This window comes from Microtus pennsylvanicus, chromosome 1 (assembly GCF_037038515.1).
Source record: "Microtus pennsylvanicus isolate mMicPen1 chromosome 1, mMicPen1.hap1, whole genome shotgun sequence".
NCBI classification, from domain to species: domain Eukaryota; kingdom Metazoa; phylum Chordata; class Mammalia; order Rodentia; family Cricetidae; genus Microtus; species Microtus pennsylvanicus.
Window position 1 is genome coordinate 140536784 of NC_134579.1, and position 22658 is coordinate 140559441.

The window sequence follows — 22658 nt, forward strand, 5'->3', positions numbered from 1 at the left end:
ATTTTAAGAGGTGCTCTAAACTAGCTGAAAAAGTATTTTCAATTCAAGTGATCCTCTTCTCCTTTAAATAGGAGACTATAGCCTTTAGGAGCATAATTATTCATAAAACATTATAATTTATTCTGGACAAGAAAGTATGGCTCTGAGTTACAGAGCTCAATGGTATCTCTCTCCCTTATTCCCTTTTCTTCACAGAGATCAGCAGTCAATGACGCGTTTTTAAGCTTCTTCTCCACAGATGCCTAAGACAGGAGCTTGTATAAATAAAATGCCTGTTCCAAAGATGGGAAAAATTAGGGTAAATGAAGAAGTCTTTGCCCACGCCAGGCATGATCTTCTGTTGTGTTGCAAAAGCACAGGTTTTATTAAAATTAAAAAGAGAGAGTGCACTGTAGTTCCATACGGCAACTCAGCCAGTCTCTCCAGCCATAGGCCACACCTGAAGTAGTCTTGTACACTTCCAGACAGGCTGTCACTACCCTAACAAAGGATCAGAATGTTGTTTGGCCCCTTTCTTTGTAATTTGTAGGGTTCCTGAAAACAGGTGCTAATTCAGCCTATGTGACAGAGATAGCATATGGATCAGGAAGACATGACAGCAAGCATGGGTAGATGTGGAAGTGACTAAAAGCCATTCATCTGGTTACCTAGGAAACAGAATGTTATTTTCCTCTTAAATTTACCTTTTGGTATAAAGGCTGTTTGGAGAATAAACGAGGAGGAATTTTTCAGGATGTGAACTCTGGATTTTATGAGGGATCTCTGAGAATCTCCTCCCCCCAATAAAGCCATGAGAGTTGAGTCTCTATTCCCATGCATCCATGGTGATTCAGAGAAATAATTTATATTCCCGGCTGCAACCTGACCATGACACTTTTGTTTTTTTTAAATTTATTTATTTATTAAAGATTTCTGTCTCCTCCCCGCCACCACCTCCCATTTTCCTCCCCCTTCCTCAATAAACTCCCCATCCCTCATGAGCCCAAAGAGCAGTCAGGATTCCCTGCCCTGTGGGGAGTCCAAGGACCTCCCACCTCCTTCCAGGTCTTATAAGGTAAGCATCCAAACTGTCTAGGCTCCCACAGAGCCAGTACATGCAGTAGGATCAAAACCCATTGCCATTTTTCTTGAGTTCTCAGTAGTCCTCATTGTCCACTATGTTCAGTGAGTCTGGTTTTACCTCATGCTTTTTCAGACCCAGTACAGCTGGCCTTGGTGAGTTCCCGAAAGAACATCCCCATTGTCTCAGTGTTGGGGTGCACCCCTTGTGGTCCTGCATTGCTTGCTTGTGCTCTCTCTCCTTCTGCTCCTAATTTGGACCTTGGGGTTGTAGTCTGGTGCTCCAATGTGGGACTCTGTCTCTGTCTCCTTTCATCGCCTGATGAAGATTAATATCCAGAAGGATGACTATATGTTTTTCTTTGGGTTCACCTTCTTATTTAGGTTCTCTAGGATCACAAATTATAGGATCAATGTCCTTTATATATGGCTAGAAACCAATTATGAGTGAGTACATGCCAAGTTCTTCTTTTTGGGTCTGGCTTACCTCACTCCAGATAGTGTTTTCTATTTCTGTCCACTTGCATGCAAAATTCAAGATGTCATTGTTTTTTACTGCTGAGTAGTACTCTAATATGTATATATTCCATACTTTCTTCATCCATTCTTCCATTGAAGGGCATCTAGGTTGTTTTCAGGTTTTGGCTATTACAAACAATGCTGTTATGAACATAGTTGAGCATATACTTTTGTTGTATGATAGGGAATCTCTTGGGTATATTCCCACGAGTGGTGTTGCTGGGTCCAGGGGCAGGTTGATCCCGAATTTCCTGAGAAACTGCCACACTGCTTTCCAAAGTGGTTGCACAAATTTGCATTCTCACCAGCAATGGATGAGTGTGCTCCTTACTCCACAACCTTTGTCAGTTGCATAGTTGTTGAAGATCTTCTCCCAGTCAGTGGGTTGCCTTTTTTGTCTTAGTGACAGTGTCCTTTGCTTTACAGAAGCTTCTCAGTCTCAGGAGGTTCCATTTATTCAATGTTGCCCTTAATGTCTGTGCTGCTGGGGTTATACGTAGGAAGTGATCTCCTGTGCCCATGTGTTGTAGAGTACTTCCCACTTTCTCTTCTATCAGGTTCAGTGTGTTCAGACTGATATTGAGGTCTTTAATCCATTTGGACTTGAGTTTTGTGAATGGTGATAGGTATGGATCTATTTTCATTCTTCTACCGATTGACATCCAGTTTTTCCAACACAATTTGTTGAAGATGCTCTCTTTTTTCCATTGTATACTTTAAGCTCCTTTATCGAAAATCAGGTGTTCATATGTTTGTGAGTTAAAGTCTGGGTCTTCTATTCAATTCCATTGGTCGACTTCTCTGTTTTTATGCCAATACCAAGCTGTTTTCAATACAGAAGCTCTGTAATAGCGTGTGAAGTCAGGGATGGTAATGCCTCCAGACGATCCTTTACTGTATAAGATTGTTTTGGCTATTCTTGGTTTTTTTATTTTTCCATATAAAGATGATTATTGTCTTTTCAAGGTCTGTGAAGAATTTTGATGGGGTTTTGATGGGGATTGCATTGAATCTATAAATTGCCTTAGGTAGAATTGGCATTTTTACTATGTTGATCCTCCCTATCCAAGAGCAAGGGAGATCCTTCCATTTTCTGGTATCCTCCTCAATTTCTTTCTTCAAAGACTTAAAGTTCTTGTTAAATAGATCGTTCTCTTCCTTGGTCAGAGTTACTCCAAGATATTTTAATCTATTTGTGGCTATCATGAAAGGTGATGCTTCTCTGATTTCCCTCTGTTTCCTTATCCTTAGTGTATAGGAAGGCAACTGATTTTTTGAAGTTGATCTTATATTCTGCCATATTACTAAAGGTGTTTATCAGCTTTAGGAGTTCTTTGGTAGAGTTTTTGGGGTCGCTTATGTACACTATCATATCATCTGCAAATAACGAAAGTTTAACTTCTTCTTTTCCAATACGAATCCCCTTGATCCCCTTATGTTGTCTAATTGCTATTGCTAGAACTTCAAGCACTATATTGAAGAGGTATGGAGAGAGTGGTCAGCCTTGTCGTGTTCCTGATTTTAGTGGGATGGCTTTGAGTTTTTCCCCGTTTAATTTAATGTTAGCTGTCAGCTTGCTGTAAATAGCTTTTATTATAGTTAGGTATGACCCTTGTATCCCTAATCTCTCCAAGACCTTTATCATAAAGGGGTGTTGAATTTTGTCAAATGCTTTTTCAGCATCTAATGAAATAATCATATGGTTTTTTCTTTCAGTTTATTTATGTGATGGATTACATTGATAATTTGCATATGTTGAATCAGCCCTGCCTCTCTGGGATGAAGCCTACTTGATCATAATGGATAATTTTTCTAATGTGTTCTTGGATTCGGTTTGCCAGTATTTTATTGAGGATTTTTGTGTCGATGTTCATGAGTGAGATTAGCCTGTAATTGTCTTTCTTGGTTAAGTCTTTGTGAGGTTTGGTATCAGGGTGACTGTAGCTTCATATAAGGAATTTGGCAATGACTCTTCTGTTTCTATATTGTGAAATACATTAAGGAGTATAGGTATTAGCTCTTCTTGGAAGTTCTGGTAGAATTCTGCATTGAAACCATCCGGTCCTGGGGTTTTTTTGGAAGGGAGGTTTTTGATAACAGCTTCTAATTCTTCAAGACTAACAGGTCTATTTAGATTGTTCACCTGGTCTTGGTTTAACTTTGGTATATGGTACTTATCTAGAAAAATATCCATTTCTTTTTCATTTTCCAGTTTTGCGGCATACAGGCTTTTGTAGTAAGATCTAATGATTCTCTGAATTTCCTCTGTGTCTGTGGTTATGTCCCCCTTTTCATTTCTGATCTTATTTATTTGCGTGTTCTCTCTGTTGTTTAATTAGTTTGGATAGGGGTTTGTCTATCTTGTTGATTTTCTCCAAGAACCAACTTTTTGTTTTATTGATTCTTTGGATTGTTTTTGTGTTTCTATTTTGTTGATTTCAGCTCTCAATTTGATGATTTCTAGTCTTCTATTCCTCCTGGGTTTGTGACCATGACACTTTTGGAACCAGTCCCCCTTTTTCACTCTTCCAGAGCCAACATCATCTGCTCTATGATATTTGGTGAGCACTCTAATTTCTAGCATCCCAAATTTGTACATTCACTAAGTTCACTGAGTGAAAGATTCACTATCACTAGCAATTTCTATAGCCTGATAAGGTCAGAGATTACACCATGGGCCAGGAATCAGTATGGGTGGATTCTCAGAATGGACCAGTGGTCTAGAACACAGAGAGAAGAAAGCCCCCAGAGGTCATATTTCTAGAGGAGTGGGGATTATTTTAGTCTCTCTGTAATTCTGAGGATGCTATTACTCAATGGATAAACATCACCCAACACAGCAACTTTAGAAAAGAAGATGTGTGAAGTGAAGGCATGCTCAGATTGAAGAGTGTGCATACAGCTGCATGGAGTCCTTGTTCTGAGCCTTGGCATCAAATAAAGAGATTACACTAGGACAATCTTGACATCCTATGATTTGGAAGGGTGATGCAGAAGCCCAGGAGTTGAAGGTTATCCTCTGTTCCTTAAATGGAGGCCAGTCTGGAACCCAAGAAATTCTATCAGAAAAAATATATAAAGTCCAACTTTTTTAGAAGCATCACCTTTCACAATAGCAACAAATAGCATAAAATATCTTGGGGTAACTGTAACCAAGGGAGTGAAAGATCTATTTGACAAGAACTTTCAATCTTTAAAGAAAGAAATTAAAGAGGATACCAGAAAATGGAAGGATCTCCCTTGCTCTTGGATTGGGAGGATGAACATAGTAAAAATGGAAATTTTACCAAAAGCAATCTATAGATTCAATTCAATCCCCATCAAAATCCCAACAAAATTCTTCACCGACCTTTAGAGAACAATAATCAACTTTATATGGAAAAACAAAAAACCCAGGATAGCCAAAACAATCCTATACAATAAAGGTACCTCCAGAGGCATTGCCATCCTTTACTTCAAACTCTATTACATAGATACAATAATGAAAACAGCTTGGTATTGGCACAAACCAGAGGTGTTGACCAATGGAATCGAATAGAAGGCCTGGATTTTAATCCACAAACATATGAACACCTGATTTTCGACAAAGGAGCTAAAAGTATACAATGGAAGAAAAAAACCATCTTCAACAAATTGTGGTGGCATAACTGGATGTCAAACCTTAAAAGAATGAAAATAAATCCATATCGATCACCATGCAGAAAACTCAAGTCCAAATGGATCAAAAACCTCAATATCAATCTGAACACACTGAACCTGATAGAAAAGAAAGTGGGAAGTATTCTACAACACATGGGCACAGGAGACCACTTCCTACATATAACCCTAGTAGCACAGACATTAAGGACAACATTGAATAAATGGGACCTCCTAAAACTGAGAAGCTTTTGTAAAGCAAAGGACACTGTCATTAAGACAAAAAGGCAACCTACTGACTGGGAGAAGATCTTTACCAACCCCACATCAGACAAAGGTCTGATCTCCAAAATATATAAAAAACTCAAGAAACTAGACATTAAAATGCTAATTAACCCAATTAGAAAATGGGGCACTGAACTGAACAGAGAATTCTCAACAGAAGAAGTTCAAATGGCCAAAAGACACTTAAGGTCATGCTCAACCTCCTTAGTGATCAGGGAAATGCAAATCAAGACAACTTTAAGATATCATCTTACACCTGTCAGAATGAATAAAATCAAAAACACCAATGATAGCCTCTTCTTGAGAGGTTGTGGAGTAAGGGGCTCACTCATCCTTTGCTGGTGGGAATGCAAACTTGTTCAACCACTTTGGAAATCAGTGTGGTGGTTTCTTAGGAAATTTGGGATCAACCTACCCCAGGATCCAGCAATACCACTCTTAGGAATATACCCAAGAGATGCCCAATCATATTGCAAAATCATTTGTTCAACTATGTTTATAGCAGCATTATTTGTAGTAGCCAGAACCTGGAAACAACCTAGATGCCCCTCAATGGAAGAATGTATAAAGAAAGTGTGGAATATGTATGCATTAGAGTACTACTCAGCGGTAAAAAACAATGACATCTTGAATTTTGCATGCAAATAGATGAAAATAGAAAACACTATCCTGAGTGAGGTAACCCAGACCCAAAAAGATGAATCTGGTATGTACTCACTCATAAGTGGATTCTAGCCATAAATAAAGGACATTGAGCCTATAATTTGTGGTCCTAGAGAAGCTAAATAAGAAGATGAACCCAAAGAAAAACATATAGTTATCCTCCTGGACATTGGAAGGAGACAAGATTGCCAGGCAAAAATTGGAAACTTGGGGGTGGGGGGTAAGGGGAGATGGGGAGAAAAAAGTGAGAAGGGGGGATGGGGCGAGCTTGGGGAAATGGGACTATGGGAGAATTTCTGTGTTCTGTCAATCATGTTATAAATAAATGCTGATTGGCCAGGCAGGAAATATAGGTGGGAAAACCAGACAGGAAGTAGAAATGATATAATGAGAACAGGAGATTTCTGGGAAGGAGGAAGTTGATTCCCATTCCTGCCCAGATCTAGGATGTAGCAGGATGTGATCTGCCTCACTGAAAAAGCTACTGAGCCACATGGCTAACATATATCAGAAAAATGTGAGAGTTAGCCAGTGAGAGGCTAGAACTAATGGTCCAATCAGCTTATAATTTATGGAGACCTATGTGTGATTTTCTTTGTGGCTAAACAGTTGTGGGGTACCGGGTGGGCAGAAACCCCAACAACAAGCAGGCCCACATTCATGTTACATGGGACGGTTGGGATGGAGGAAGGGTAGATATGGGCGCAGGGAAGTATATATCTTAATCAAGGGAGCCATTTTAGGGTTGGCAAGAGACTTGACTCTAGAGGTGTCTTTAGGTGTCCATGGAGATGTCCCCAGCTAGATCCTTGGGCAGCTGAGGAGAGGGAGCCTGAAATGGCCCTATCCTATAGCCATACTGATGATCTTGCATATAACCATAGAACCTTCATCTGGCGATAGATGAAGCTAGAGACAGAGACCCACACATTGAAGCACTAGACTGAGCTCCCAAGGTCCAAATGAGAAGCAGAAGGAGGGAGAACATGAGCAAGGAAGTCAGGTCTGCGAGGGGTCCACCCACCCACTGAGACAGTGGGGCTGATCTAATGGGAGCTCACCAAAGGAAGCTGGACTGGGACTGATATAGCATGTGATCAAACCAGACTCTCTGAATGTGTTGGACAAGGAGGGCTGATTGAGAAGCAAAGGACAATGGCACTGGGTTTTGATCCAACTGCATGTACTGGCTTTATGGGAGCCTAATCTGTTTGGATGCTCACCTTCCTAGACCTGGATAGAGGGGGGAAGGACCTTGGACTTCCCACTGGGTAGGGAACCCTGACTGCTCTTTGGACTGGAGAGGGAGGGGGAGGGGGATAGGGGGAGGTGGAAATTTTTAAGTAAAAATAAAAAAAAAACCTCTTCAAAGATGTTTATGTTAATGGCTTTGATGAAGAAATTCTTGAGGGAACAATTTAATGTTTAGAAAGGCACATAGTTGAGTGAGATGCTCTTTGAGGTCTTGGAACAAAACAATGGCAGCCTGGCTATTGCTGGCTGATGTGCCTTGATCACAGATGATGATTAATTACTTGTTCCCATTTTAGCTTTCAGATATGATTTAATATAAATACTGTTGATTAGTGTGTATGCACCCTGAGGGTTTAAAAAAGAAATGGTGGTTTTTCATAATCAAGAATGTAGATTTGTGATTCTTTTAGGTTTTTTATAAAATTGCCTTTTGAGATAAATAATAAAATGATTGGTCTTTTCTTAGTAACCCTTAAATGTAGCATGGCAGTAAAGAACTGGCTGAGAAAAATACCTTGCTTGATGGAGGTGGGTCATTTGTCTATCTGTTGCTTTCATTCGTTAATTAATAAAGAAACTGCTTGGCCTTTGATAGGACAGAAAATTAGGTAGGCAGAGTAAACAGAACAGAATGCTGGGAAGAAGGCAGTGAGGCAGTCGCCATGCCTCTCCTCTCTGAGACGGACGCAGGTTAAGAATTTCCCTGGTAAGCTGCCAGCTCGTGTTGCTACACAGATTATTAGAAATGGGTTAATCAAGATGTGAGAATTAGCCAATAAGAGGCTAGAACTAATGGGCCAAGCAGTATTTAAAAGAATACAGTTTCCATGTAATTATTCTGGGGCTAAGCTAGCCGGTGGCTGGGAGCTGGGCGGGAAGCGACTTGCTCAGTTATACTCTGTTATTGTATAACAAGTTGCTTAGATATGAATGTATGCAGATCTTTGGAAATCATTTGCGTTTCTCTTTTTCAATACAGGGATTCTCTGTATAGCCATGGTTGCCCTGTAACTCTGTAGACCAGGTTGTCTCAAACTCTCAGAGATCTGCCTGGTCCTGCCTCCAAAGTGCTGGTGTGTGCCACCACCACTCAGCTTGTTTTTCACATATAAAATGTAAAGAGTTTAATTATGTAAAGGAAATGAGAAACAAGCTGTTGTATACTTGTATTCATTGCAATTCTTCACTTGAAAAATAAAATATAATTGCATTGTTTTTATACTGCTTGAAAGATTTTGCTGGGGTGTATAAACTGTAATGAAATGAAAGAGATTCGAGAGACTCTGACATGGTGGAGATGTCCGTGTGTGTGTGTGTGTGTGTGTGTGTGTGTGTGTGTGTGTGTCCCGGCCAGTGGGACATGAACAGGAGTATGAACCTGGAAGAGAGTGGAATGAAAGGGGCAAGAGACATGCGAAATGGACAGCAAGTATGTATTCTGATCGAGCTGCCAACTTTATTCTTTTCTCAGGAGCATTATATAGCAAAAGGCGGGGGGAGGGTAGGATGCTGAAATGTCATTGATCTAACTGGAATGTCAGGTCTGGAGATGTCCCTAGCTGATAAGAAGAGATAAGGAAATGCTGAGGGTCTGTATGTGTTTACTAATAAGGGAAATGCTAATCACTTCTGGTGCCTGGGATCTGCAGGTCACCAGGCAATCTTAACTCACAGGGAGATAAGAGTTATCCTAGGCCCCAGACTTGTCCTATGGAGGCTTCTGAATAGCTTACTTAATTTGTGACTAAAATAGCTATAACCAAATATAACTCTTTGCTTCCAGCATATGTGTGTGTGTGCACGTGTGTATGCTTGTTTTCCTTTTTCATTTCCCTAGAGAATTATGTTTTACTCCTTTGAGAAAAAAAATCTATTGTGTGATCAATTGCTGACTCCATACCTCCTCTTTGGTTCTTAAACTGCTGAGAGCTGTTTTGTCAGTAGCATTACTGGTAATTTTTAACTCTCATATGGGGAATAGCAATCAAACCTGGGTCCTCTGGAAGAGAAGCCGGTGCTCTTAATTATGAGCCATCTCTCCAGCCCCTCATTTCCCCTTTTTCTTACTTTTTTAACAAATGTTTGCATTTCACGTGGTCGCTGAGATTAAACTATTTCCTAATGTTTGCATTGCCATGGAAGTTTTACATAAGTCTAACAAAACTTACTATAAAAAATTATTTTGGATTAGTCTGAGGTGGCTTGCTAGAATATGTTGCCAAAACTCTAGGGCCTACTCAGCCCTAGAGACAGAGAATGTGAGAGCATGGGCTATGAGATCTGCTCTCTCACATCAGGGTTCCTGCAACCTTCTCTCTTTGCAAGGTGAGTAAAGCGATGTCTATTCAGCTCAGCCAATGAATTGCAGATGTGTCTTTTCTTAGAATGGGCCAACCAAAGGCCCATAACCTCATTGGAGGCGAAAGACGTGCCTGATGATCGGACACTCTGATGCCTTGTCTTGATTGTATAGTTGATGGGAACTTTGGCCGGCTCACCCAGGGTTGAGAGAGAACATGGTATAGTATATGATCACAGTTAAAAACTCCAAAGTCATGGAGTAGAGATGGCTCAGCAGTAAAAAGCCCTGGCTGCTAGTGCACACCTCTATCCCCAGCACTCAGGAGGTAGAGGAAGATGGATCTCTGTGAGTTAGAGACCAACCTGGTATACAGAGTGAGTTCCAGGACTGGCTTCATCGCTACTCAGAAACCATGTCTTGAAAAACACACAACAAAAGCATTGGTGGATCTTGCAGAGGACCATGGTACAATTCCTAAGACCCCTATGGTGACTCACAACCATCTGTGACTCCAGTTCTAGGGACTATGTTTTCCTCTTCACATCTCTGTGGCCATACACACACACACACACACACACACACACACACACACACACACACACACAGTGTAGACACACATCCTGCCAAAACAATCTCATCCTGTCCCCAGCTCTCTCCCCTGTCCCCAGCTCTCTCCCCTGTCCCCAGCTCTCTCCCCTGTCCCCAGCTCTCTCCCCTGTCCCCAGCTCTCTCCCCCTGTCCCCAGCTCTCTCCTCCTGTCCCCAGCTCTCTCACTCCGTCCCCTCACCCTTTCTCTCCTCCTCTCTCAGGTTGTCTTTAGATTTCCATGTCTTCATGTTTCTCTGTGTGGCACCATGTGCTTACTAAGCACCTAAAAATTTGCCAGGTTGTGAGCTTCCTGGAACTCATTTCCATCCCATGATGCACCTGTAACATTAGCACCTCTCAGTTTTCCAGATGAGAAAATTTAAGTCCCAAAGCTGTGTAGACACTAACCCAGTTATCTTCCTTTCAAAACAAAACCAACAACAATCTGTGATATGCATTCCAGTTTGTCAGACTTAAAACCAGTGTTTTTGTACAACTTGCAATCACTTCCTAGAGTGGTCCCTTGGAACCAGTACAGGGAAGTGGGATGAATTTACCAGTAGAAGAAAATCTAGATGCAGAATCTGGAAGTTGTTGTTGGTCATTCTGGTGAGCTGTTACTTGTGGGATCCCACGTGTGACTCAGTTTCCTTTGGGGGTTATTTCTGACTTAAAGAAGTCATTTGAGTTCAAGCTTGCCTGAAATGCTTTTTTTTCCAGTAATGCTGATGGCTGTGAGTAACATCTTGTTAGCCTGTAGAAAGAATATTTTTTCCCAGATGAAAGAGTACATTTTTCTACTATGATCTGGGCTGTTGTATGCCAGCCAGAAGCACTCCTCCCTACAGATTAGAAGTTGCTTAGTTGAATGAGATGATGTACCTGCTTGAGCTTCCTCCCAAGGACAGTGCAGGGAGGAAGTTAGCTGACTGAACTGCCCTTCATTCTGCCTTTTGCCTGTAATTAGCATTTATGCTGGGTGAGAAATAAACTTGGGGCTGTTTGGTATTTGTAACTGGAGACTGCTCTTTTGTTTCCAGTTGCCCAGAACCAAATAATCACACAGAAACTAAATTAATTACAACACTACTTGGTTCATAGCTTAGGCATATTTCTACCTAGCTTTTATATTTTAAACTAACCCATTTTTATCAATCTGTGTATTGCCACAAGGCTGTGGCCTATTGGTAAGTTTCCTAAGGTTCCAGTGTGTCCTTCTCCACTGGCAGCTACATGGTGTCTCCTTGACCCCATCTACTTTCTCTCTATAGCTCTGTTCAGATTTCCTTCCTGGCTTTACTTTGCTCAGCCATTGGCTGAAACAGCTTCTCTCATTATCCAGCAAAGGCAACACGTAGACAGAAGGATATCCCTCCCCAGGTATTTACTTTCAGTCCTCCTGGTCTACCCTTTGTTTCTGTCTTCATTTCTCTTAATCTAGCATTTCCTCAGCCTCAGCACCCCTCCCAGGGTACCCCCAACTGATTTCTGTCAGAGTGGAGTTAGACAGAGTGGCACCCAACTTGGGGCTGGGCATGGGATGGGTGGAAGAACGCAGGGCACCACAGGATAAAAGAGTACACTCAGAGAAAGGGAGGTCTGTGGTGAGCTTTACCAAGAGCCGTGTGGTGTAAATACAAAGGTAAGTAAATGCACACGTGTACATACAGGAAAAAAGAGGTTAGGTGTGAACCATGAAAAGAATAAGAAGTGACTCGAGTCTAAGTGTAAAATAAGTAAGAAATATCTTGAGTAAGAAGTAACTTGAGTGTAAGTGTGAAAGTAATTATGGACCAAAGAAATAGTACATTTACTTAAGACATAATAAAATTCAGAAGTGCTTAGGAAGGGAAACAGCAATTGCTTCAGCTTTTGAAATGTGTAAAGGATGTGTCCCCCGGTTCTCTGCAGAAGGGAATGAGTCTAGAAATTTAAAAAAGTTGTAAGTGAATGGGCACTCTTTGTCTTGGTCTGTGTTTTGACAGGGGGCATGCATGCCCAAGTGGGCAGAGTGGGTACTACCGGGAGACATGCTCATGTGAATGGGGCAGCAGGGAATTGACTGCTTGTAGTTGAAAAACTGCACAGATGTGAAACAGAGAATCTTTGCTTGTGGCTGGAGAAGTTAGCCATTTTTTTCAGGAGCATCGGCAGCCAAGGACACTCTCTGTGCCCACCAGCACTGCTCCCCCTCTTTTTTTTTCTTCACTGTGGTAACTCTCATGGTCTCTTCCCTGGTCGGTAGTTTTCCTTCTTAAGCCTTCTAAGTCTTGATACTGCTCGAAAAAATGATGATTTATACCAACCTATAAACTTTGGGAAGTGTCTATTTTAAAGTAAAAGTCAAAGATGCATTATGTTTGGAAAAAGTAAGCTTTAATTTCACAAAAAAAGAAAAATATATGGGTTTTAATCATTTAGATCCAATGGGTTACAAATACTTGTCATCTTTTTAAAGAAATTGGGTACAAATTATTATTGACTAAGATAAAGAAATCTGCTTATAGTTTCAACAGTTCTATATTAGTGCAGGTTTTTATAGCTAATGTAAATTTAAGTTATTATTAATAGGCTATATACATATGTATATTTTGCTCTTGTTTGAAATGCATCTATGTAATGTTCTGGACTGCTGGAAGAACTAACGAGAGAAGACACTGATGGAGACTCACATGTTGACTGAAGAACAAGGGGCCAAACAAGAGACTGAAATGATATAGGAAAAGGACTTTGTTTAGGTGCAATGCTGAGTTTAAAGGGAACTGTAGAAAATGATGAGACTTAACCATGTTAATACTGGTTGATTTTCTTCATTCAAAAGCCTGGTGAACAGCAAAGAGATGTTACCACTTCTCCACTTGCCACAATGGTAACAGAGAAAGGAGATAAAGGGGGCACCAAATGTGTCGCTGGCCCAGGTTCACACCTAGCTCTTCTTACAACCATTCCTTGGGTTCCTCAAGGGCCCCTGGTCTCAGGTGGCCTTGGCACATGTCCCTTTGCTGTAAAGCAGGCCCTGATTCCACAGAACACCAACAGAGAACTCTTGCTTGTGTAGTATTCGTGCCCCAAGTATCTACTCGTTGCCTGTGAGAATACAGCTCACAAACTGAGAGACAGTCAACAAAATACTTGACGGGCACCTGACCAGATGCTCTGACGTCACGAAAGATGAGAAGAGACAGAGAAAGGCACCACCAGAGAGCTCAGAAGACTGGAGAGGCACGGAGCAGAATGGACTCTGGTTGGATTAGAGCCTTCAGTGTGGATTCTGGGTAGTGTTTGAGGCATTCCATGGCGTGAAGCTGGGTAAAGAGGAGATTGGTGCCTCCATAGTAATTGTGACATTTGCTGTAATTCTACCACCTTTCTAAACGAAAAGGAGTTCAAAGAAGCTTCCAAACAAAGCAGTCATTTTCCCCTGAAAAAAAAGAAAAGCCTGGTGATTCTTTGTAGACCGTTTTTGGGTGGGTTACTTAGTCTAGGGGTTTGTAACCCACCCTGCAGTCAGTTATTCCAGGGTCCCGGAGAGGCACTATCTGGAAGATAAATGGGCTAGGAAAGAAGAAGGAGGCTAAGCGGGGTTCTTGTCAAAGCCTCAGTTTATTAGAGATGGGGTACAGCTTATATAGGGTAAGGAGTTGGGGGGTGGGCACAGGGGCCTGGGCTCTTGCCAAGTGGTTCACATTGGTCACGTAGGCTAGGAAGTCACAACTAGGAGTTGACACACCTAGTTCTCTAGATAGTTTGGAATGTGGGGCGGGTTTCGCTAACAGATAGCTCTCCATTAACAGCCAATTTGGGTGTGGGGTAGGCTCTGTCAATAGAACGATTCCTAACACAATTAGGGGTGTGGGGTTCTCTGCAGGCTCCCCAGGGTGATGGTTCCTGTAATGATTTTAGGAGGAAATTGGCTCCTGACAATTCTTCACTGCAGAATATTTATGCTAAAAATGCGATCACATTCTTTAAAGGTGAAAGAAAGACTGAGGCCCTAAATGCAAGTTAATAACTAATCATCATATTGCAGCCCTCTTTGTTACAGGATTCTATATGATTGGCCTCCTATGAAACAACAAGGCTAAAACTCTTAGCTATTCAGACTTTCATGGAGAAGTCCAAACATATTTATTAAAAACTGTCGGCATCACATCTATGGTTGGTAAATAAAAATGGCAGTTTAACTGCTCCTATAATTGTTAGTAATAGGACAAAAAGCTTATACTGTGAGTGTATATAAATTATGAGCATCTAAAAATATAAAGTCCTGAGGACATCAATACAGTTTGTAAGGTTATGAAGGCATAAAAGCTTGGCCTATTGCCTGTGAGAGGATATTCTGAAAAATAGAAATACAGTTTATAAGAAACAATGGCTTAAGATGAATATAGAAATTATTACAGAATTTCTTTTTCCTTCCATCATATTATTATACTAGTATTTCAGAAGTACAGCGTTTAACATTAATAAAGATATGACAAGCTAGTTGAGCAACTACTGCTTGCTGTTTGGGTCACAAGCTCAAAAATTTAAATTTCTTTTGGTTGTTTTCTGCATACAGGATTATGTGCTGTTTAACCCAAATCTATAGTTTTGCTAGAACTCAAGGATGTGAGTCTACTCCTGCTGTTTTACAGATACCTGTTCCATGCTTTTCCCACAATATGGATTTCAATGCAGATTGATAACACTAATATATCTAAAACTTTTATTTTTTTATAAAATGGTGATTCATACAAACTTCAGAAAATTCAGAGAATTATAAAACTTAGATTCATTTCTCACAAGTTAAAAGGATTATGGCATTTTTTTCTGTCTCTTGGTCTTGGGACTCTGCCTCTCCCTCAATTACTGAGACTATAAGTTTACAATTTTCAAATGAGTTCCTAAATTTTAACTCCTGTTTCTCATTTGTATCTGTTTTAACAGGTTATTCCTTGGCTGAAAAACAAAATCAAGCTTCAGTTGCTGATGACAACCTGCTCCAACTATGAGTCTGAACTTACTGAAATCTGGTGTGGACCAACCTAGCTAATGTGATTGCTGTCTCTTCAGCTTGTCAATGAACCAGATGCTTCTAAGTTCCCTTATTGCCTTTGACTGACATTCTGGCCTTCCAGGAACCCGAGAACAGTGTCCTAGGGTCATCCAGAAGTGATTACAGAAATGAGTATGTCTTGATGGGGGAGGGGGAGGGAATGGGAGGTGGTGGCTGGGAGGAGGCAGAAATCTTAAATAAATAAATAAATAAATGAGTATGCCATCCCTATTTCCTCCCTGGAATGTTAGATAAAATGGAAATTTCTCAAATGTTGAATGGGTAATCTCCAGTGTATTAGATCTTATTAATCAGATAAGCTCTACCAATGGACCTGTTGTCTTGTACCCATCTGTTCTTATTGTCTCTTTATCAGTACTCTTAGGTCATACAAAAGTTGCATGTCTTGAACAATGTATTTGTATTTGTTATGGGAAAGGTGTGAACTACAGATTAGTACTGTATTATTTTAATGCATTAAAGTAATTTATAAGTATGATTAGTGTAATTTTTAAAACACTGTATATTATAAAAGACATATCCTATGAAATATGCCACTTTACTATTTAAGAATTCTATTAGAAGGACTTATCTCATTCTCAGAACTGATTAAATTCCTGATGCAATCAGCAGCACTTTGTAATTTTCTTTTTTGGGGAGGGGGCAAGACATTTGTATGAAGTGCATTTGTGTCACTCAGAACATGCACTTTAAGGCTACACAAAAGCAGCTTGCTGAACAAATCACTCCATGGCTCATTAAAGAACAAAACTTCCTGAAATGAAAAAAGGGGAGGGCAGAATTTCTCTTACGGCTATCACAGCCAGTGTGGTCATTGATGCCTTGAATAAACAATAATTCCTGTCTGGGTACCATTAAGCTAATGATGCTAAAACCCCAATATCAGCCTCTGGAACAAATGATGGGGAAGCTCAACCAATCACATCTAGTTAGGGTTTTGGCACCTTGAGCCCAGGCAGAAAAACCAGGGTAGATAGGTACACGCTCTGTCTACGCGGTGCTCACCGGACCATTTTAGATTTCAGACCTCCTACTCTTTTAGCATGAGATCCCCCTTTTTCAATTATTAAATTATGTCTGTTGTTCTTGAGATGGTCTGGTTATTTATCGTACTGACTGAATATGCCAATACGTACAAACAAACTCATCTCAGGGATTTGAGATGATGTACTATTCAGGGGAAAGGAATTTTGAAAGGGCATATGGGAGTCTTAAGGCTCAATTAAACATAAAATTAAAAAGGGTGAGTTACCCTCCCTCATCTGCTCGAAGAGCAATCAGGGTTCCCTGACCTGTGGGAAGCCCAAGGACTGCCCACCTCTATCCAGGTCTCCTAAGGTGAGCATCCAAACTGCCTAGGCTCCCCCAAAGCCAGTACGTGCAGTAGGATCAAAAACCCACTGCGATTGTTCTTGAGTTCTCAGTATTCCTCATTGTCCTCTATGTTCAGCTAGTCCGGATTTATCCCATACTTTTTCAGACCCAGGCCAGCTGGCCTTGGTGAGTTCCCGATAGAACATCCCCATTGTCTCAGTGTGTGGGTGCGCCCCTCGCAGTCCTGAGTTCCTTGCTCGTGCTCCGTCTCCTTCTGCTCCTGATTTGGACCTTGAGATTTCTGTCCCGTGCTCCTCTGTCTCTGTCTCCTTTCATCGCCTGATGAAGGTTAATATTCATGAGGATGCCTATGTGTTTGTCTTTGGGTTCACCTTCTTACTTAGCTTCTCTAGGAACATGCATTATAAGCCCAATGTCCTTTATTTATGGCTAGAAACCAAATATGAGTGAGTACATCCCATGTTCCTCTTTTTGGGTCTGGCTTACCTCACTCAGGATAGTGTTTTCTATTTCCATCCATTTGTATGCAAAATTCAAGAAGTCCTTGTTTTTTACTGCTGAGTAATACTCTAATATGTATATATTCCATACTTTCTTCATCCATTCTTCCATTGAAGGGCATCTAGGTTGTTTCCAGGTTCTGGCTATTACAAACAATGCTGCCATGAACATGATCTGGGGAGGGGGAGGGAAATGGGAGGCGGTTGCGGGGAGGAGGCAGAAATCCTTAATAAATAAATAAATTTAAAAAAAAGGGGTGAGTTAGGGTTATACCCATAGTCATCATATTTGTGTTTTCTTTTAAATTTTTAAATGTGGTTATCTGTGAACAATCTGCCATGTATATATTTTGGCATGAAAGCACCACCACATAATTTTCTCAGGCCTATTAAATGATCCATCAACTGGTTTATTAAAGGGTCCCAACACTTTTGTGGTATGGGGAGAGGGCATCTTTGTGGTTATTCAGATGATGGAAAAAAAATCTCAAAAAAAAAATCTCAATTGGTATGGTGTGTGGAGCAGAGATATACTGATCCTGATGTTGCTGATGATAATCCAGAAAAGCCAGAGTAAGACTCACTGGGCCTATGTTTTGTATCCACCAATTTTACATCCTGCTGTTTGGTAAGGAAACGAAATTGTGGTCACAGTCAATGATACTCATCTGTTAGACTGACCTTCCACACAAGAGTTCCTGATTACTTGAAAATTTTCTCATGTTTGGGATGGTAAAGGAATTCCTGTATGTTTTGAAAAGAATATTGCTATGAGGAATGTCTTGGAGTGTTTCCAAAACTAATGATGAGAAATCATAAACAATACACTCAAACAAAGTTACTGCTTCCTCAAGGTATTGGGTAAATGATACTTCACCCCCTCAGTGATTTCCTCCATTCACAGAGGAGCTGAGAGAGTCTAAGAGAACTTTGATGTTGAAAGGATGTATTGGTATTAACCCATTAAAGTACAACATCACAGGGACATCAAAATATACTCTTGACTGCTCTGAAAATCATGATGACTTTATTGACTCTTATCCTTTGTCCACAGCAGAATCCTGGGACCAAGGACTGTCATCTGGAATTTGGTATTCCAAGACAAAATTTTCACAGACTTACACTTGGAAAATTGCTGCTGCTATAGGAAAAGTAAATGGACAATTTGTTTTTCAAATCCTGGTTGCCTGCTGATAGGAACTTTTTTGGTTTATGTAAAAATGACTTATGTTATTTTGATGGAGGAGATAAAACTCTCTTTGTATTTTTGTTTTAAGTGTCATGTCCTGATTTTATTTTGACTAATTTTATTTATCAAGTGGATGACCATACCTGGCTATGTATTGGTCTTAAAATAACCTTCTTTTCTAATGTTGCATGTGCGTGCAAATGAGCCATGGTTTGATGACAAAAGCTTGCAAGTAACTGAAAAAATCAAGAAAGCTTTAAGTAGACAGACACTTAAATTAGTGAATTAGATATAGCAGAAACTTCAGTTTTTTTTGTTACATGTGCTATTACTGTGGTTGCTTCAGTGGCTTTGTCTCACTCTATTAAATATGTGGGGTTTGTTAATCAATTATCTAAGAATGTTTCTAGGGCATTGGAGACACAAGAAGATACTCGTGTAAAAATAGAACATACATTGAATCTTGTATGATGTGGTACAATGTTTGGGAGATGAGCTCCAGAGCTTACAAACCAGAGCACAGCTGAAGTGCCCTGCTAATTATTAATGAATATGTGTTACAGTTTCTGTGTATAATGATAGTGTTATCGGTTGGGAGAGAGTTACAGTACATCTATAGGGAATCTGGCTTGATTCTATTGAATCCTTAGATATGGCTAAATTACATCAAAAAATTTTGTATATGAAAAAGGCTAAATTGAAGAAAAAAAGGCTAAATAGGATTTTGATGCAGAAAAGTAGCTGAAGATATTTTGGAATATTTTTAAAAGGCTGTTCCATCATTGTCAGCATTTACATCAATTCTTTGTAGTATTACAATTATTGGAGCTTGTGCTTTGGAGGGTATAATTTGATTACCTATAGTTTTCAAGGTGATTATGAACTCTCTGTAGAAAATGGGCTTGGAACTTCACAGAGTAAAACTCCACACACTTCCCTAAAACTTGTTATCAGAGACTTACAGTCAGAGATGGGTGAGTTTTCTTTGCCTCCTTTCAACTTAAGACAGAACATGAATCATTGGGATTCATGCTCGCATGATGGGTAAGATTGGAGAAAGGAACCCTCAAGACAGACACAGTCTTCCAATGGACTCTGAGGGGTCTTTAAAAAACAAATAAAAAAGGAAGAATGTGTGGGAGCCCACATGTGACTCAGTCTTCACCTGGGGTCACTTCTAACTTAAAGAAGTTATTGCTCTGTTTTTTCTAGGAATCTTGAGGGCTGTGAGTAATGCCTATGTTAGCCCATGGAAGAGCACAATATCCACTCATCGATCAATGGGCATCTTGGCTATTTTCGACTTCTGGCTGTTATGAATAAAGCAGCAATGGACATGGGTCAGCAAGTATCTCTGTAGTAAGATTCTGTGTCCTGGAGACATGCCCAAGAGTGGTGGAGCTGGAGTCTTGTGGCAGATCTACTTTCAGCTTGTTGAGGAACCTCCACAATGATTCCCATAGTGGCTGCACCAGTTTACACTCCCATCAGCCGTGAGTAGTCTACCTCATGTCCTGAATCCTTGCCAGCATCTGCTGTTATCTGCTTTATTAATCTCAACAATTCTGTCTGGATTCAGATAAAATCTCAAAGTCATTTCCTCTCCCTCCTCTTCTTTTTCCTCCACTTTTTCTAAAGGAGATTATTTTGAAGCAGGTGTCTGGTCCTCTGGCTCTTACAATGTTTCTGTGATGCTCCTGAAACCTTAGGGAATATGTGTGGTTATTTTGTAAGTTTATTTACTGGGGACAGGCAGTCCACTGGGAGCTGATTTCTATACTTGACTATTTTTTTCTTTCCATAATGATCTTTGATTACTAAAAAAAGGAACTTCTTGGATGAGGGGTGAGAGATGCACTTATGAATGGAGAAGTCTGGTTTTAAAAAGCCCTCAATTATACATGAATGAATGTTTGCCAACATTTACGTCTGTGTGCCACATGCATGCCACTGGGACTGGAGTTAGAAGCAGTTGTGAGATATAATGTAGATGCTGGGAATAGAAGTCAGGTCCCTTAGAAGATCAGCAATTGCTATTCCCTTTGAGCCACCTTTTCCACCCTGTCTCTGTGAGAAGTTTATAATATGTAAGAAAGTAAAATGTATGAACTGAATAGTCCGAGAATCCAGGATGTTCTCTTCTACAGTAGTGTTCTCATGTGTCATGTGGGATGATACAACATCACTAGAATGCCGGTTGTGGAAAGTTCAATGTGTATAATATGATCCCCAAAGCAATAATGAAAAGAACGAGAAGCTAGTAAGCCAAATAGAGTCATAAGGTCATCTGTTAAGGTGGAAATTTAAACTTCATACCTTAAAGGATTAACAACACCAACAAAACAAGGAATATGGTTACTAGAATAAGTTACAAAATAGAATAGTGAAAAATACTTAAGCCAAAATAAGACAGCAAAAGAGGAATGGGGGTAAGAATATAAGGGACAAATTAATTGCTTTTAGACTTATATCCAACCATGTCTGTAATCATGATACAAACTAAATGTTAGATAAAAGCAATGCTCATGCATATGGGTGTTCTGTAGTCAGTGGGATATTCAAAGAAGGTGAATACAATTTAGGCTTTTCAGCAGAAATCAGGTCCAGTCTTTGATGGACCAAATGTCAAACTGCTGTTCCAAAGCATATTTATTGATTGCCAGAGAAAAGTTGTTTTATGGGTAAAACAAATCCTCATACCAACACCCTCTTGCTCTGTTCTGCATGTTTGCTGAAGGAAACCATAAGACTCCTGAAATATTAGTCCTTCTTGTGTACTGTCTGCAGTAACCAATAATTTAAGATTCTCCAGTTGTGCCAAGATGGACCTGTCATCAAAGTCATGCAACAGATGGAAAACTCCATTAAAAAAAACAACTCTTTGAATCATGGAAAACAATCACTGTTACAGATTATGATTATTTTCAAGGTCTAAGAACTTCCAACTATTACATTCTATTGATACTAGATACTACTAGAAACAAATGTTACATTCTAATGTTTAGACACAATGACTCTATTAGATTCCCACTACAATACAGCTCATTATAACTACACCAGAGACCCAATATGTTTGAGTGCTTGGTCTCCAGTTTGTGGCAGTGTTTGGGAAGGATTAGGAGGTGTGGCCTTTATAGGAAGTGTGTCGTGGAGGTAAGCTTTAAGATTTCAAAAGTCCACTCATTCCCAGTTAGCTCTCTTTCTCTCTGCCTCATGCTTGTGGATTAGGATGGTGCCTCCTCATAGCAATAGAAAAGAAACTAAGGCACCAGGCAAATGCTCTACCACTGTGGTTTATCACCCAGTCTTTAAAGGTTTTATTTAAACATAGGGTCTTCCTAAGTTACTTAGGCAATGGGTGATGCAGAATCTCAGCTTTCCTAATGCAGACATGAGAAGCAAGGGTGACTATGTCCTTCCTTAGACCTTCCTTTCTTAAAAAGATTTCACTTCTCTTTACTGGAGAGAGAGATGGAGTGAGAGAAGGGAAGCTGCATCCTTCTTGTGAAGTTCAGTCAATGCTTGTCTGATGTTGGCAGCAGATTCAGTGATTCAGGAAGAAGAAAGGTCAGGAAACCATGGTGATTTCAGGCTTGCATCTGTACTTTTCTGACCTTGGCAAGGTGCCACAATAGACTTGAATGACCCTGGGGCCTTTGTCCTGCCAAGCGGGGTGATCTGGCACTGAACTTGCGTCATTATTCTAATGCAAGATTCCCACTGGGAGCCATGAAGTACATTTCATACAGTAGCTTTTATAATTTTCACGTTTTGGGGGAGATATATTGCCTTGACCTACTATTAGAAGTACATATGTGTTAAGAACCTTTTTCTTAGGCCACACAGTGGATTAGAACATCAGCCTGGGATACAGAGGGAGACCTTGTCTAAGACAAACAAACAAAGAGACCAACATCAAAATGTATTTTGATATGGGACTCTCCTCTGTATGCTGTGAATACCATTGGTTAATAAAGGACTGTCTTGGGCCTGCACAGGGCAGAATAGAAGTAGACAGGGAAAATAAACTGAATGCTCGGAGAAAGAAAGTGCAAACAAGAGAAGCCATGTGGCTATTGCCAGAGACAGACATGACAGAACCTTACTGTAAGTCAGAGTCACTTGACAATACAGGTTAATGAAGATAGCTTGGTTTAGGATGTAAGAGGTAGCCAATAAGAAACTAGAGATAACAGGCCAAGCAGTGATTTAGTTACCATATTTTCTACGTGGTTATTCTGGTTCTGGCAACTCAGAACATACAAGTAG

The 22658-nt window shown here is 40.2% G+C and overlaps 1 long non-coding RNA gene across 1 annotated transcript in view; it reads right to left on the reverse strand.

Moving 5' to 3' along the window:
* The window catches only part of LOC142859176 (uncharacterized), a 376470-nt gene that overhangs the window by 158935 nt on the left and 194877 nt on the right, over positions 1-22658 (reverse strand). The gene's annotated exons all lie outside the window — the stretch shown is intronic.